This window comes from Homarus americanus, unplaced genomic scaffold, assembly GCF_018991925.1.
Source record: "Homarus americanus isolate GMGI-L3 unplaced genomic scaffold, GMGI_Hamer_2.0 scaffold52512, whole genome shotgun sequence".
Classification (NCBI taxonomy): domain Eukaryota; kingdom Metazoa; phylum Arthropoda; class Malacostraca; order Decapoda; family Nephropidae; genus Homarus; species Homarus americanus.
The window spans coordinates 12,051,938-12,066,548 of record NW_024735442.1 but is presented as its reverse complement, the minus strand read 5'-3'; the positions used below and the strand labels follow the sequence as shown (position 1 = coordinate 12,066,548).

Below are 14,611 nucleotides of genomic sequence, written 5' to 3'. Positions count from 1 at the left end.
AAATTATTCGCCCTCAACAGACGTAAGGTATCGAATTCAAATGTTTACATCGTCGTACGAGAATCGCAGAGTTATCGTACTCAACTTGTTTTAACGAATGATCTTGATAGGTTGAGTGAAAAATCTAAAAAAAAAAAAAAACAATCTCTCCGAACGGGAAGACTCCTTTAAAAAAAATATATATATAAATTATAATAAACGTCTACCAGGGATGTACATCATTCCAAGGCAATTATAGACTATGTAATGCATGACGCCCTCACCCACGTGTTTCTATGTGCTTCAATTCTGGCGCTAAATTGTGTATACACTGTCCACCCTCGCACACCTGCCTCTCTGTGAATCACGCTCCTGATAAATTGATGATGCCGAGTATTTCTGCCCATTACAGTAGATTTATACTACCTGGGACGCGGGGAAAGTGATCTTGCTGTGATATATGTAAATGGACGCGTCAGAAGTTAGATTACTTCCGCAAGTTGCGTTAATGGCAAGTTCTTGTTAATTAGAGTGGATACCTGTCGCTTATCTTAAATCAAATGGGTTTATAAAATTTAAAGTAGACTGAACCAGGCTGAGAAAAGTGTGTTGGTCATGTGGAGTGGTTTGCTGGTGTTTTTTTGTTCTTCATTCTTTTACACACCAGAAAGAATGACCCTCCTTACCTTACTCCCCCATCTTATCCTCCCACTCCACACTCCCGCATTACTCCCATCCAACCCTCCACTACACTCCCCCATCCTATCCCCACCCCACTCCCCCACAAAAACCCCACCATAACCCTCCACTCCCCACCTTACTCCCACACCCTATTCCCCAACCCTACTCCTCAACCCTACACCCCCACCCTTCTCTCTTATTCCACTCCCCACTCCACCCCGTCACCCCACTCCCTCACCCCATTTCCTCACTCTACCCCTCACCTAACTCCCCCACCTTAATACCACCTTATCCCTCCACCCAATTCTTTCACCACCTTCTCCCTCATCCCACTCCCCACCCTACTCCCTCAACCTCCACCACTTAACAAGAACAAAGAAGGGAATCCCCCAAATCACTAAACAACGAGAACAACACAGCCAGCACAACACAACAAACTACACGACGGTATTAGTCGTTTGTGAACCCGAATTCCAAATGTCGTGTCGTCGTCCAGGTAGAGTACCATCTATAAAACACAGGTGACCCAAAACCACTTAAATCGTCTGAAATTTAGTCCAGGGATTTTCTTACTCTCAGAAGACGTACAGTAAGCCGGGAGTCAACACACAACACCACACAGTATTTAAGACAGATTGGGGTTAAAATTGTCAACAGATTAAGTAAAAAGAAGTATTTTTGAGATATCAGCTAAGGCCATTTAAATATATAGAAACAGGTCCCAAGACAGTTAGCATGGGGTTTATAACACTGAAAACAAGACATCAAAACCAGATGATGGTAATACGTATGTGACAGGAATCCGTGATGTGTTAAGGATTTATAATGTGCTAGGAATATCTAATGTGCTAGGAATATCTAATGTGCTAGGAATCTGTAATGTGCTAGGAATCTGTAATGTGCTAGGAATCTGTTATGTGCTGGGAATCTGTAATGTGCTAGGAATCTGTAATGTGCTAGGAATCTGTAATGTGCTAGGAATCTGTAATGTGCTAGGAATCTGAAATGTGCTAGGAATCTGTAATGTGCTAGGAATCTGTAATGTGCTAGGAAGCTGTTATGTGCTAGGAATCTGTAATGTGCTAGGACTCTGTAATGTGTTAGGAATCTGTAATGTGCTAGGAATCTGTAATGTGTTAGGAATCTGTTATGTGCTAGGAATCTGTTATGTGCCAGGAATCTGTAATGTGCTAGGAATCTGTAATGTGCTAGAACAATAGATGAAAGATAGAACGATAGGTGAATGACTAATGAGAGAAAACGACACATGAAAAATGGAACGGGATATGACAAACACAACGGTAAGTAAAACAAATAAAACGAGAAATTAATGAAACATAATGAAAAAAATAACTAAGCGATAAAAACACGGCAACCACTCAACCACTCCTAAACAGTCAATGACAACAGTTCAATGAGTGACTGTATCTAGTATTTGTAATTTTAACCAAACTCACGAAATATTTGACCATAAGGGTTGTCGATAGAGTAAATAATATCATCACTAAATATTTTAATTAATTCTGTACTTAACCTTTGAAATAGGAGAACCCGGGATTATTATAACACTATAAAGTGGTACACAATATCTGACTAATTTACCTTTTTTTGAATCGATAGCGTGAACAGTAAATATTATATGTAGGTAGTATGTGGTTGTGAGTGCGTGAGTGAGTGAGTGAGTAGGTAGGTAAACCGAGGGAGGGAGGGAGGGAGTGAGGGAGTAGGTAAACCGAGGGAGGGAGGGAGTGAGTAGGTAGGTAAACGAGAGAGGGAGGGAGGGAGGGAGTGAGTGAGTGAGTGAGATAGAACCTATGTATGGGGAACGCGGAGACTTTGAATGGTCATGAGTAAAGAAGAGGAAGAGGAAGGAAATGAAGAGACAGAGGCGACAAACAACACAAGGAATAAACATAAGTGAGAAGAGAGGCAAACAAACAGGAATAAATAAACAAAGACAACAAAACAATGTGACATAGATAAACAAATGAAGAATTTACTAAACTCCTCAACACATCACCTTAACATCAGCTGTTCCTTAACCCATTTAATATAGATCTTCAATTTACACACAGGTTAAAGTCTCTAAAGTTATCAAAACAAACACCTAACTTAATTCCTTAATGGTTTTGTCTACAATCTTAAGACTCGGGGAAACAACATTCACCGACCCTTAATGGCAGTTGAATCACCAAACCACCTAACGACAACATACCTCGTTCACTAAGATGTTAAGCTGAAGTTACGTGTTTAATTGTCCATCGTACACGAGGATTACTTTTCTTCTAACTTCCTTCCTTCCTTCCCATTAACTTCTCCAAGACAGTTATGGGTGGTTCCCCCTCACGTCATGACCACAACAACAGGTAATCAATATTCCTTTAATTAACGAGAGTATTTTTGGTCAGAATATCTAGTTCCTGTAAGCGCGCGCGTGTGTGTGTGTGTGTGTTGCTTCTTGGGTTATGTAGTTCTGAATTTTCCTGAATGTAAAGATGAAGTTCTTTGATCGAACTGATGCGACTGATCTATTGAGAGAGAGACAGAAAGACAGACAGACAGACCAAAAGACAGGCACACACACACATACACACACACACACACACACACAAAAGACACCCAGCAAGCCTTATTACTACCCAGTACACAACAGCGACTTGGACTGTGTTAACAACTGGGAATATCATCAAATAAAATCATTCAAATAACTAAAAAAAATCTTGTTAAGTGAGGTGTTGGTGAGAAGCGAAGTAGGTCCTAGTTGGAGGGTAGAGAGACGTCTTCACCCGTGTCTGGAATTCATATATTGTTTGTATTACTATTATCTTCATGTATGAGTGTGGTGGAGTGGAGGGCGATAGGACGGGTCATAAAGTTAGCACTACAGTATTCATGGTAAGATAATATTTACTAGGACTCCAGCCCACTGCTAAATGTGACCTCCATGTTTACTGCTGACTGTACTCACTCCTCATGTTAACCTCACGCTCCACTTTATATATTCATGCTTCACTTGAATCTAATGCCGAGTACTGAAGATAAACATTCTTCCAGGTTATGCAAATACTCTCTCTCTCTCTCTCTTCCCCCTCCATCTGTTTCTCGCTCTCCGGAAAATAGCAGCGTTCCCGGCCTCTCTACCCGCTGCTCACCACACAGCTGACTCCTGTACTGTCAGACGTCATTTCATTAATCGAATCGAATCCTAACAAGAAGACGGGTCGCGCAAGGATTAGCAACCCAGTTTATTTCACCCTATGATTAAACACCCAAGCGCCACCTGGGGGGGGGAGGGAGGGGGGGATTAAGTAAGGTTAGCGTTTGGATCTAATAAGCTGGGGACTAATCTTCACGTAATCTACGAAAAGTCGGAGAAGCCCTTAACAGAACTTACTCTTACGCCTTCTCATAGTTCTTTCAGTGATGTGTTCTCAAAGATGCCAAGGAGTTTACTGCCCTAACGCTGTCATCACAAACGTCTGATAAAAACGTCAACTTAAGTCCCTGACTTTTGTAAATGTTAATATTGATATTTTCCATAAAAAAATACAAACTTGGAGAAAAAAATGAAGCAGAGTTAAACGAAAAATAATAAAAAATAAAGAAAAAATCAAAGAAATTCCTACAAAGTCTGTTTCTCATAATGACGTCAAGGCTCGCGTCCATACACGTATAGTGACTGACATGTTCTCCCTAAAGTTTGCACTTATATATATATATATATATATATATATATATATATATATATATATATATATATATATATATATATATATATATATATATATATATATATATATATATATATATTATCCCCGACGATGTAATTCCCGCATTTTATAATTTTATTCTGGTTGCCGCCAGACGACTTTATTCAGCTTAAATAAACCTCCCGCAGCCAAAAGGTTAAACAACAGATCACAACTTAACAATATTAACCTAAAGTAATAATGCCGTATTACCTGTACACAACTACTGCAACGAATTTTACCCCACACAGCTTAATTAATCCCACACAATCCCTCGTCTAACTGACTCCAGCACCACTTTAAAGCCTGCCACCACAGGTACTGACACCCACCACAAACACCTGTGACCAACAGTACTGAGACCCACCACAAACACCTGTGACCAACAGTACTGAGACCCACCACAAACACCTGTGACCAACAGTACTGAGACCCACCACAAACACCTGAGACCAACAGTACTGAGACCCACCACAAACACCTGTGACCAACAGTACTGAGACCCACCACAAACACCTGTGACCAACAGTACTGAGACCCACCACAAACACCTGAGACCAACAGTACTGAGACACACCACAAACACCTGTGACCAAGAGTACTGAGACACACCACAAACACCTGTGACCAAGAGTACTGAGACACACCACAAACACCTGTGACCAACAGTACTGAGACCCACCACAAACACCTGTGACCAACAGTACTGAGACCCACCACAAACACCTGTGACCAACAGTACTGAGACACACCACAAGCACCTGTGACCAACAGTACTGAGACACACCACAAACACCTGTGACCAACATTACTGAGACACACAACAAACACCTGAGACACTCTGGTTGAGTCCCGGGAGCTCCAAGTCCCTTCGCGCGGTGTGTCTCATTATTCAAGTCCCGGTAAGAGAGATGCAGTTGATTTTCTGTGCGTCACACACGGGCCGCGCTCACCTGCTGGGCCGTGAGGAGAATGTAGGGGAGGGGAGACTTACCTGCACCTGCTTGGCTTTTAAATGTGTGCCATGTTTTTATACTGCATGCTGGTTGTGCAGGTGAGTGGCGCCTCTCCCTCCACCTGGTCTGTGGTGTTATATTCACTATACAACAACGTGGCTTATAACTGAAACACTTATACCTCCTACTTCACGTCTACCAGTTTAGTAAATAAAAAAATGCAGGATGTATATAATCACGTATTTTGTATATTTTGTAGTAACCTTTACAGCGAAATTATATTATACTCTCATTCACAGTATAATTGACTTTGAGATTTATGCCTATCACAGGATGGTGGTAACGTAAACATCTGGTGTATACACTTACCCGCCACCACACTCTTCATATTACCGGAGGAACAGTCAACCTAAGTTACTGAGAGACAGAGACTCGACTAGTGTGTCTGTCACTGCCTCGTAATAAACTACTGGAAAGTTATATGTGGTGGGAATATTTAATCCTTAATCCTTCCCCGTCACGGTATCAATACTTCCCGGGAAATACTCCTCTGCCCTGGGTATACATACATCAACATTACGAACACGAAGAATAATAGAAAATGAAATAGATCTTTATAGACATCTACCCTTACATTTCTACCATTGCACCACTGATTATTATAATATAGTGAAAATGTATAGTAATCCCCAGAGTCGTTGTCTCCATAACCCAGCAATCATCACTATAAGGGTAATTGTGCAACATTACCAGCATGAAGCGACACACTGTAGGAGAGCGGTAAAAAAAAAAAAATTCATTTTACATCTGATGAAGCTGCGAGGCACAATTAATGGTGCGCCAATTTCCAGCAACACAAGGCACATTGGTTTACAATGACCGCGGGCTCTGGCGCGGACAAAATTGATTTAAATGATTACAATTGTTTGCGTACACACAGAAACCACCAACTAATTCTCCCCCCCCCCCCTTTTTGTAATTAAACTGATATTACAGTCCGGGATTTTTTTTATTTTTATTTCAACAATGTGGAAATTAAGGTTGATAATGAAGGTAAGTGTTGGACGCAGAGTGGGAGGATAATTAGTAATTCAGGTGTTGTCTGTAAGATAATACGTCCCATTAACACTGGCAAATTAAGGAAGACTTACCAGTGTACATAAATTAACAGACATTTTCATCAGGGCTGCCGAGGTCGGGCAAGTTGGACAGATATACTTTTTGTTAATACAATTTATAGATACACGTTACGAATTTCATTTGTCCATTTGTTCATCTGTGGGGAGGTACTAGTGTGTTTGTGTGCATATATCACGTGCACAGACTGAGTGAGTGTGTGTGTGTGTGTGTGTGAGACGTTTGATCTTGGGTCAATTGTAAAAAAATTATTAAATATATGTATGTATGTAGATATTTATATCGTCAGGATGGCCGAGTGGTCTAAGGCGCCAGACTCAAGGTAAAACTTCCCTTCAGATAGTTGGGTCATGGGCATTCTGGTCCTCTCTGAGGGCGTGGGTTCGAATCCCACTCCTGACAAAGTATTTTCTTTATGGCGACCGGTGGTGTAATGGACCCGGGTTTGAATCCTGGGCAGGGTGAAACTATAGGCAAGTCAATTTACGCCATTTGTCTCTGTCTACCCAGCAGTAATTGGGGACCTGGATGTTAATCGATTTGCGGATCGTGTTCCGGGGTAATGGTTAGCCAGTGCAGTTGGCAAGATGTCCGGTCTTCCCGGATTATTCCTTGACACTCGTTAACTTTGGGTGTGGTTGTTGTGTTGGCGACAGCTTCTACACCATTAATAAATACTGCCTACAGTCTGTTCACCCAACCTTGCAGCAAGGCATCTGATTGGTTGGTGGATGGACGCCCAAAGAATCATCACTGTTCTTCAGTATTTAATTTATCGTATTTATATTATGATAGTTTAAGGGATAATAACTTTTCTGTGTTGATCTCTGATAATTTCCGCACTTGTGGAAGTAAAAATTATCTTGTGAAACTCTCCGGTAATGAAAATATCCTGAAGAGAACATGAACATGATGAACAAATTCTGGGACAAACTCATCTTCGCCCAGTGACGTCACACAGCGAGATGGAGGATATCTCTTGATATTTTGTACTTGTTTTTCTTGTTAGTAAAGACGTTTTAAAGTTACCAACACCTAAAATAAACCCATATCTGTAGTACACCCACACCTGCTGTATACCAACACCTGCAGTACACCCACACTTGCATTACACCCACTCCAGCAGTATACCCACACCTGGCCGTGAGTCAGTGTAAACTACAGTGAGTCATGATTATACCGCACAGGTGAATGATGGGGGTAACCCGGGACCAGAGAGAGAGAGAGAGAGAGAGAGAGAGAGAGAGAGTAAAAAGACAAACAATAAACAAAAGGACACAGAAAAAAGTGAGAGATGAAAATATAAAACAAAAGCTCAAGAATACGTCATAATTTCTTAAGATTCTTTAAACAAAATCACGAAGAATAAGAAAAGTGTGAATAAAGACCAGACGATTTAAAGCAACAAGAGACAGCCATAATAATGGTATGAATTAAGTCACACAACATAACAAAGATGGGAGACAGTGAAAGGGAGCGATAATTAATTAGATTATTGGGTTAGGGATAGATGAATAGAAAGGAGGTGATGATGATGATAAACAGCAATTGGGTTATAAGGTAAAAATACAATAGTACAAAACAGGTTTCTGTAGTTATGATTTAATAATAATAATAATAATAATAATAATAATAATAATAATAATAATAATAATAATAATAATAATAATAATAATAATAATAATAATAATAATAATAATAATAATAATAATAATAATAATAATAATAATAATAATAATAATAATAATAATAATAATAATAATAATAATAATAATAATAATAATAATAATAATAATAATAATAATAATAATAATAATAATAATAATAATAACCAAGAACCTGTTTCTGAGAGCTGGGTACGTTCATTAATGACCACCAGAGTACAATAAACAAAGCATAATTACACAAGCCATTACAATGAGAAAATACGTGGGTGGTGGTGAAGACCTCCCTGGGAAAAACATAGAAAGTCGAGTTTTATAGCGAGGGTGAAGGAGTGTGGGTGACTGATTAACTGACTGGAAGTACTATAGACTGTGTATAGAGTAGAACTAGACTGAATGAAGAAGACTGCAGAAAAAGCAGAACTAGACTGACTGAAAGAAAATTTGAAAAGAATGAAATCAAACGTATACGTGGAATAAGTAAATATTACGATATGTATGTATGTATGTATGTATGTATGTATGTATGTATGTATGTATGTTTGTATGTATGTATGTATGTGGGGGGGGGCTGAGAGTCTTAAATGTTTATCATCGCTATATTTAGATACATGTATAATGTATGCAATTAACGTTGTATAAAGTAATTAACTGAGATTACCCACATCTATTAACATTCCCTGTACACACACACCGTGACCTTCTACAAGCAAACACTTTTAAAGCATTTCCGCCAACCTCTCCAGACTGTATTCACAAGAAGGTAGTATAGTCTGTTGCAAGGTGATCAAGTAATCATAATGGTGTGTGTGTGTGTGTGTGTGTGTGTGTTGTTGCAAAATAAGGTGTTGTTGTGTACACCTCAACAGGATGGCGACTGAGAGTGTACATGAAGGTTAGTATAGTTTTTCTCGGTACATAGATACTGAACAGCCTTTGTGTGTGTGTCCTCGCATTTAGAAGTAGTTCCAGGGTCTGTGAACGCTTATAAATATGACGTATGTATATAGAAGAGTACGTGAATACATATTAGTATGCTGAAAGGTTTTGAGAGAGAGAGAGAGAGAGAGAGAGAGAGAGAGAGAGTGTAAGGGTGAGAACATGCAGTGTGTCGTGAGTGTGTAGCTACGTGCGTCAGGGCGTGCAGGTGATGCTGACCAGAGATATTTATTAACCAGTGGTGCAGAACTTACCTGGCGGCGTCGTGTCAAGCTCATGAAGGAGGAAGACGGCAGGTTAATTAACTAGTGTTGCGTCACAGTCCTGGCGGTTTTGTTTACACCTTCGTGTTCTCTCTCTCTCTCTCTCTCTACTTAGTGTGAATTAATAAATAGACAAAAACTAAAACTAAAACCGTCGGAAGAGAGACTACTACTACCTGCTGCCCCAAGGGACTATAGGTGTGTTAGGGAGGCGGAGCGACCTTTTAGGGTAATTCCCCTAAGGCTTAGCACCCCAGCCCCCTATATCACCCCCCTACCCTCTTTCTGCCCCCCACCACCACCTTCCGGCCCCTTCCTGTCCCTACTATCACCCCCCACACATCCCAATTCCTCTGCCATCACCCACAACCATCCTCCAACCCCCACCACCTTCACCCCAGCCCTCCCATACAACCACCATCACTTTCTAGCCCCGTTTCAGCCCCATCATCACCCCCCAAAACTCCCGCCCTGTCCCTTCAATCATCCCCCTTCCCTTCTCCAGCCCTCTCCACTGCCTCGTGTATCTCACTTACTCAAAGGCTGTAACTTCAAGGTCAAGTTCAAGTAAACCTGATAACTTAAGACGTCCTCAGTGTACAATAAATTCAAAATCAAATTCAAAGTACTCACGAAAGGTGTATATCTCTAATTCATCTTCAATCAGGAAATATAAAGAAAAAAATACTTTTATATAACATAATCTACAGACTTTAACGCACACATATTCTTCAAGGAGTCAGTTTATCAGATAATTTCAGGAAAATGACAGTGGGAGTTGATAGACTGGTCATCCACGAGGAGCACTTACGGGAGTCTTGACAGTGACCCATAAGGTGTGTTTTACCTGGTGTGACCTCTTGTTATGCTCTGTTATGGGAGCCTTTACAGTGACCCATAAGGTGTTTTACCTGGTGTGACCTCTTGTTATGCTCTGTTTGGTCATAATAGTGAAATACTCCTTTATGTTATTTTGGGTATAAATTCGCTATTGTTTTTTTTTTCAGAGTGACACCATTTCAAAATTTCAATTCATTTCGTCTCATTTTCTAATATCTAAAAAAAATCAAGTTTTAAAATGTCATCCTAAAGTAATAGGTAAAAAATTATTTCCAGAAATTTTCGGTTATTTTAAAAACTTTACTATTAAAAAATAGGGGGGTAGAAAATGACATAACTATGACTGTCTGTCTAATTATCCCTCTAAGGACGAAAAGTTTATAAATGTCTTGTGTGGAAACGAAATGCCAAGAAAATACTTATGAAAAAGATAATTTATTTCACAGATATAAATTAATATATTTATTCACAATATAAAAAAAAAGAAATTAATTCAATGTTATTTCTTCATCAATCATTGAAAAATAACTTCGAAACGACACAGATAAAAATATATTTGATATTCTATAAATGTGACTTTTTTTTCCAAATCACTGATCAAAGTGATATTATTTCCTCAATAAACAAAGCCATCGAAAAAGAATGCCTCGGATTTCTATATATAACCAATTAAAAGCTGGGTAGTGTTTTTCGATGCCCCTGTACTGTACACTCCAGGTACTTGTCTCAGCACCTGTAAATGTCTCGTGTGTAAAAATCTCAAGGTTCATAATACAAAATCAATCCCTTATTCATAATCGTGGGGAGTTAATTTCGTCATAGGTTTACATTTCTTCATTCATTTATACAAGACAGTTAAAAAGCCAGACAGGCCAACGAGCTATACTGTACGGCGTCGATTTGGTCAGATGTTAAGCAATTTATTTTGTCATGAGTCTGATGTTTTATGCAATGGTAATTCTTTAAGATATACAATAAGGACTTTAATTGTCAGTGAAAAAAGTTTACCTCAGCGGGAGAAGTTTACCTCAGAGGGGGAAGTTTACCTCAGAGGGGGAAGTTTACCTCAGAGGGGGAAGTTTACCTCAGGAGGGGAAGTTTACCTCAGAGGGGGCAGTTTACCTCAGTGGGAGAAGTTTACCTCAGTGGGAGAAGTTTACTCTCAGAGGGGGAAGCGACCAGGAGGGAAGTTTACTCAAAGGGAGAAGTTTACCAGTGGGAGAAGTTTGCCTCAGAGGGGGGAAGTTTACCTCAGCAGGAGAAGTTTAATTTCAGTGGGAGAAGTTTACTCCCAGAGGGGGAAGTTTACCCCAGGAGGAGAAGCTACCTCAGTGGGGAGAAGTTTACCCTGAGGGGAAGTTTACTCCTCAAAGGGAGAGAAGTTTACCCCAGTGGGAGAAGTTTACCCAGAGGGGAAGCAAGTTTACTCTCAGCAGGAGAAGTTTACCTCAGTGGGAGAAGTTTACCTCAGAGGGGGAAGTTTACCTCAGGAGGGGAAGTTTACCTCAGGGAGAAGTTTACCTCAGTGGGAGAAGTTTACCTCAGAGGGGAAGTTTACCTCAGCGGGAGAAGTTTACCTCAGTGGGAGAAGTTTACCTCAGAGGGGGAAGTTTACCTCAGCAGGAGAAGTTTACCTCAGTGGGAGAAGCTTACCTCAGTGGGAGAAGATTACCTCAGTGGGAGAAATTTACCTCAGCGGGACCAACAAGAACTACGACCATCACCATAAATAAAAACAAACAACATCAACACTAACAACACAAATAAAAACAACAGCAACATAACGCAAATAAACAAGAATTTCAGTCATTTGTCTAATAACGACTGGAATAAAAATGACGTACCAGGTAAAATAATAATAACAATAATTACAGCGGCCTTAACTCTCCTGGGAATAACAAAGTAGCTTTAGTTCACATCTCGCACAAGTAGATTTTCATGCGAGTGCAAATATTTTAGTTTGATATATTTTTTAACACCTATATTATCGGCAGTATGTATTTATTACTTAATAATTTGTATTCAGCACACAAACTACATTCATTGCAATAAAGAAAAAAAAGTACACCCTTCAAAAAAATTCAGGAATATACATTTAATAATTAATTGTTAGAGCGTTTGGGAAAGACACTTGCACACATGAGAGGTCATCCTCCTCCACCACACAGTCACCCTCCACCACACAGTCACCCCTCCTCCACCACACAGTCCTCCACATAGTCCTCCTCCTCCACACGGTCACCCCTCCCTCCACCACACAGTCACCCCTCCCTCCACCACACAGTCACCCCTCCTCCACCACACAGTCACCCCTCTCTCCTCCACATAGTCACCCCCCTCCTCCACACAGTCACCCTCCCTCCCACACAGTCACCCCTCCATCCACCACACAGTCACCCCTCCCTCCACCACACAGTCACCCCTCCATCCACCACACAGTCACCCCTCCCTCCACCACACAGTCACCCTCTCTCCTCCACACAGTCACCCCTCTCCCCACACAGTCACCCCTCCCTCCACCATACAGTCACCCTCCATCCACCACACAGTCACCCCTCCTCCACACAGTCACCCCTCCCTCCACACAGACACCCCTCCATCCACCACACAGTCACCCCCCTCCCTCCACCACAGTCACCCCTCCCTCCACCACACAGTCACCCCCCTCCACACAGTCACCCCTCCATCCACCACACAGTCACCCTCCATCCACCACACAGTCACCCCTCCCCACACAGTCACCCCTCCCTCCACCACACAGTCACTCTCTCCTCCACACAGTCACCCCTCTCCTCCACACAGTCACCCCTCCACCCATCACACAGTCACCCCTCCCTCCACCACACAGTCACCCCTCCATCCACCACACAGTCACCCCTCTCTCCTCCACACAGTCACCCCTCTCTCCCACACAGTCACCCCTCCCTCCACCACACAGTCACCCCTCCATCCACCACACAGTCACACAGTCACCCCTCTCTCCCCACACAGTCACCCTCCCTCCACCACACAGTCACCCTCCATCCATCACACAGTCACACACAGTCACACAGTCACCCTCCATCAGTCACCCTCCATCCACCACACAGTCACCCTCTCACCCTCCACCACACAGTCACCCTCCTCCACACAGTCACTCCTCACAGTCACCCCCTCTACAGTCACCCCTCTCCTCCACACAATCACCCTCCCTCCACCACACAGTCATCCCTCCCTCCACCACACAGTCACCCCCTCCACCACACAGTCACCCCTCACCCCTCCTCCTCCACACAGTCACCCCCTCTCCTCCACACAGTCACCCTCCCTCCTCCATACAGTCACCCCTCCCCCTCCACACAGTCACCCCTCTCTCCCCACACAGTCACCCCTCGCTCCACCACACAGTCACCCCTCCCTCCCACACAGTCACCCCTCCCTCCTCCATACAGTCACCCCTCCCTCCTCCATACAGTCACCCTTCCCTCCTCCACTCATTATCACTCCTCCCTTCCTCTCCATCATCACATTTTCACCCATCCCACATCCCTGTCCTTCCAAGAAATAGAAAACTCCCCCTCATATTTTTAACTCTCCACTCATGACATACTCTCTCCCATGGCACTCTCCCTCCCCTCTCCTCTCCCATGACACTCTCCCTCCTCTCTCCCTCTCCCATGGCACTCTCCCTCCCCTCTCCCTCTCCCATGACACTCCCTCCTTCCCTCCTCCCCATCTCTCACAACTACCCCTCCCTACCCTCACCCCCTCCTTGCCTCCCTGCCCAAACACACACCTGGCTCAAGCAGTGGTGATGAAGCCCCAGCTACTCACCACTTATGAGCCGCACCTGCCAAGTACAGACAGACAGACAGACAGACAGACAGAGAGACAGACAGAGAAGAGAGGGGTGGAAGAGAGTTTACCTAACATTCAAATGAAAGTAAAAAAAGAAAGCGTAGGTGTGGAGGGAAGCAAGAAAGAGAAAGTAAGTAAGAGGTGCATTGAAGAGTGCATAAGAAAGGAGCATGGGAAGGGAAGGAACGTGAGGAAGGTGAAGGAGCCTGGGAGAGAGAGAGAGAGAGTGAGAGTAGGGGAGGGTGGAGGAGAGTGTGTGGGAGGAGGAGAGGATGGGGAAGGGAGAGGGTGGGGGGGGAGAAGGAGGAGAGGGTGGGAGAGGAGTAGGGTGGGGAAGAGGAGAGGGAGGGGAGAAGAACAGAGCCAGGAGTAGAGGTGGGGAAGAGGGGGGGGGGGAGGGGGAGAGGGGGGTAGGGGACACATGACGCTGACTCCCTGAAAATATTTTGAGTACGGTAGTTGGTGTAAGGAGAGGTAATTACAGGTGGAGAAATTAACGAGTTTGTGTTTGTGTGTTTGTTGGTCTCTTGTGGTCGTTTCTATCCCCTCCCTCCTCCACTTTATTA

The 14,611-nt window shown here is 42.6% G+C and overlaps 1 non-coding gene across 1 annotated transcript; it reads left to right on the top strand.

Moving 5' to 3' along the window:
- Positions 1-6,786: 6,786 nt before the first annotated feature.
- Trnal-caa lies at positions 6,787-6,904 on the top strand. The gene is made up of 2 exons: positions 6,787-6,824; positions 6,860-6,904. It is a non-coding gene; the product is annotated as a tRNA-Leu (tRNA).
- The last annotated feature ends 7,707 nt before the right edge of the window (positions 6,905-14,611 follow it).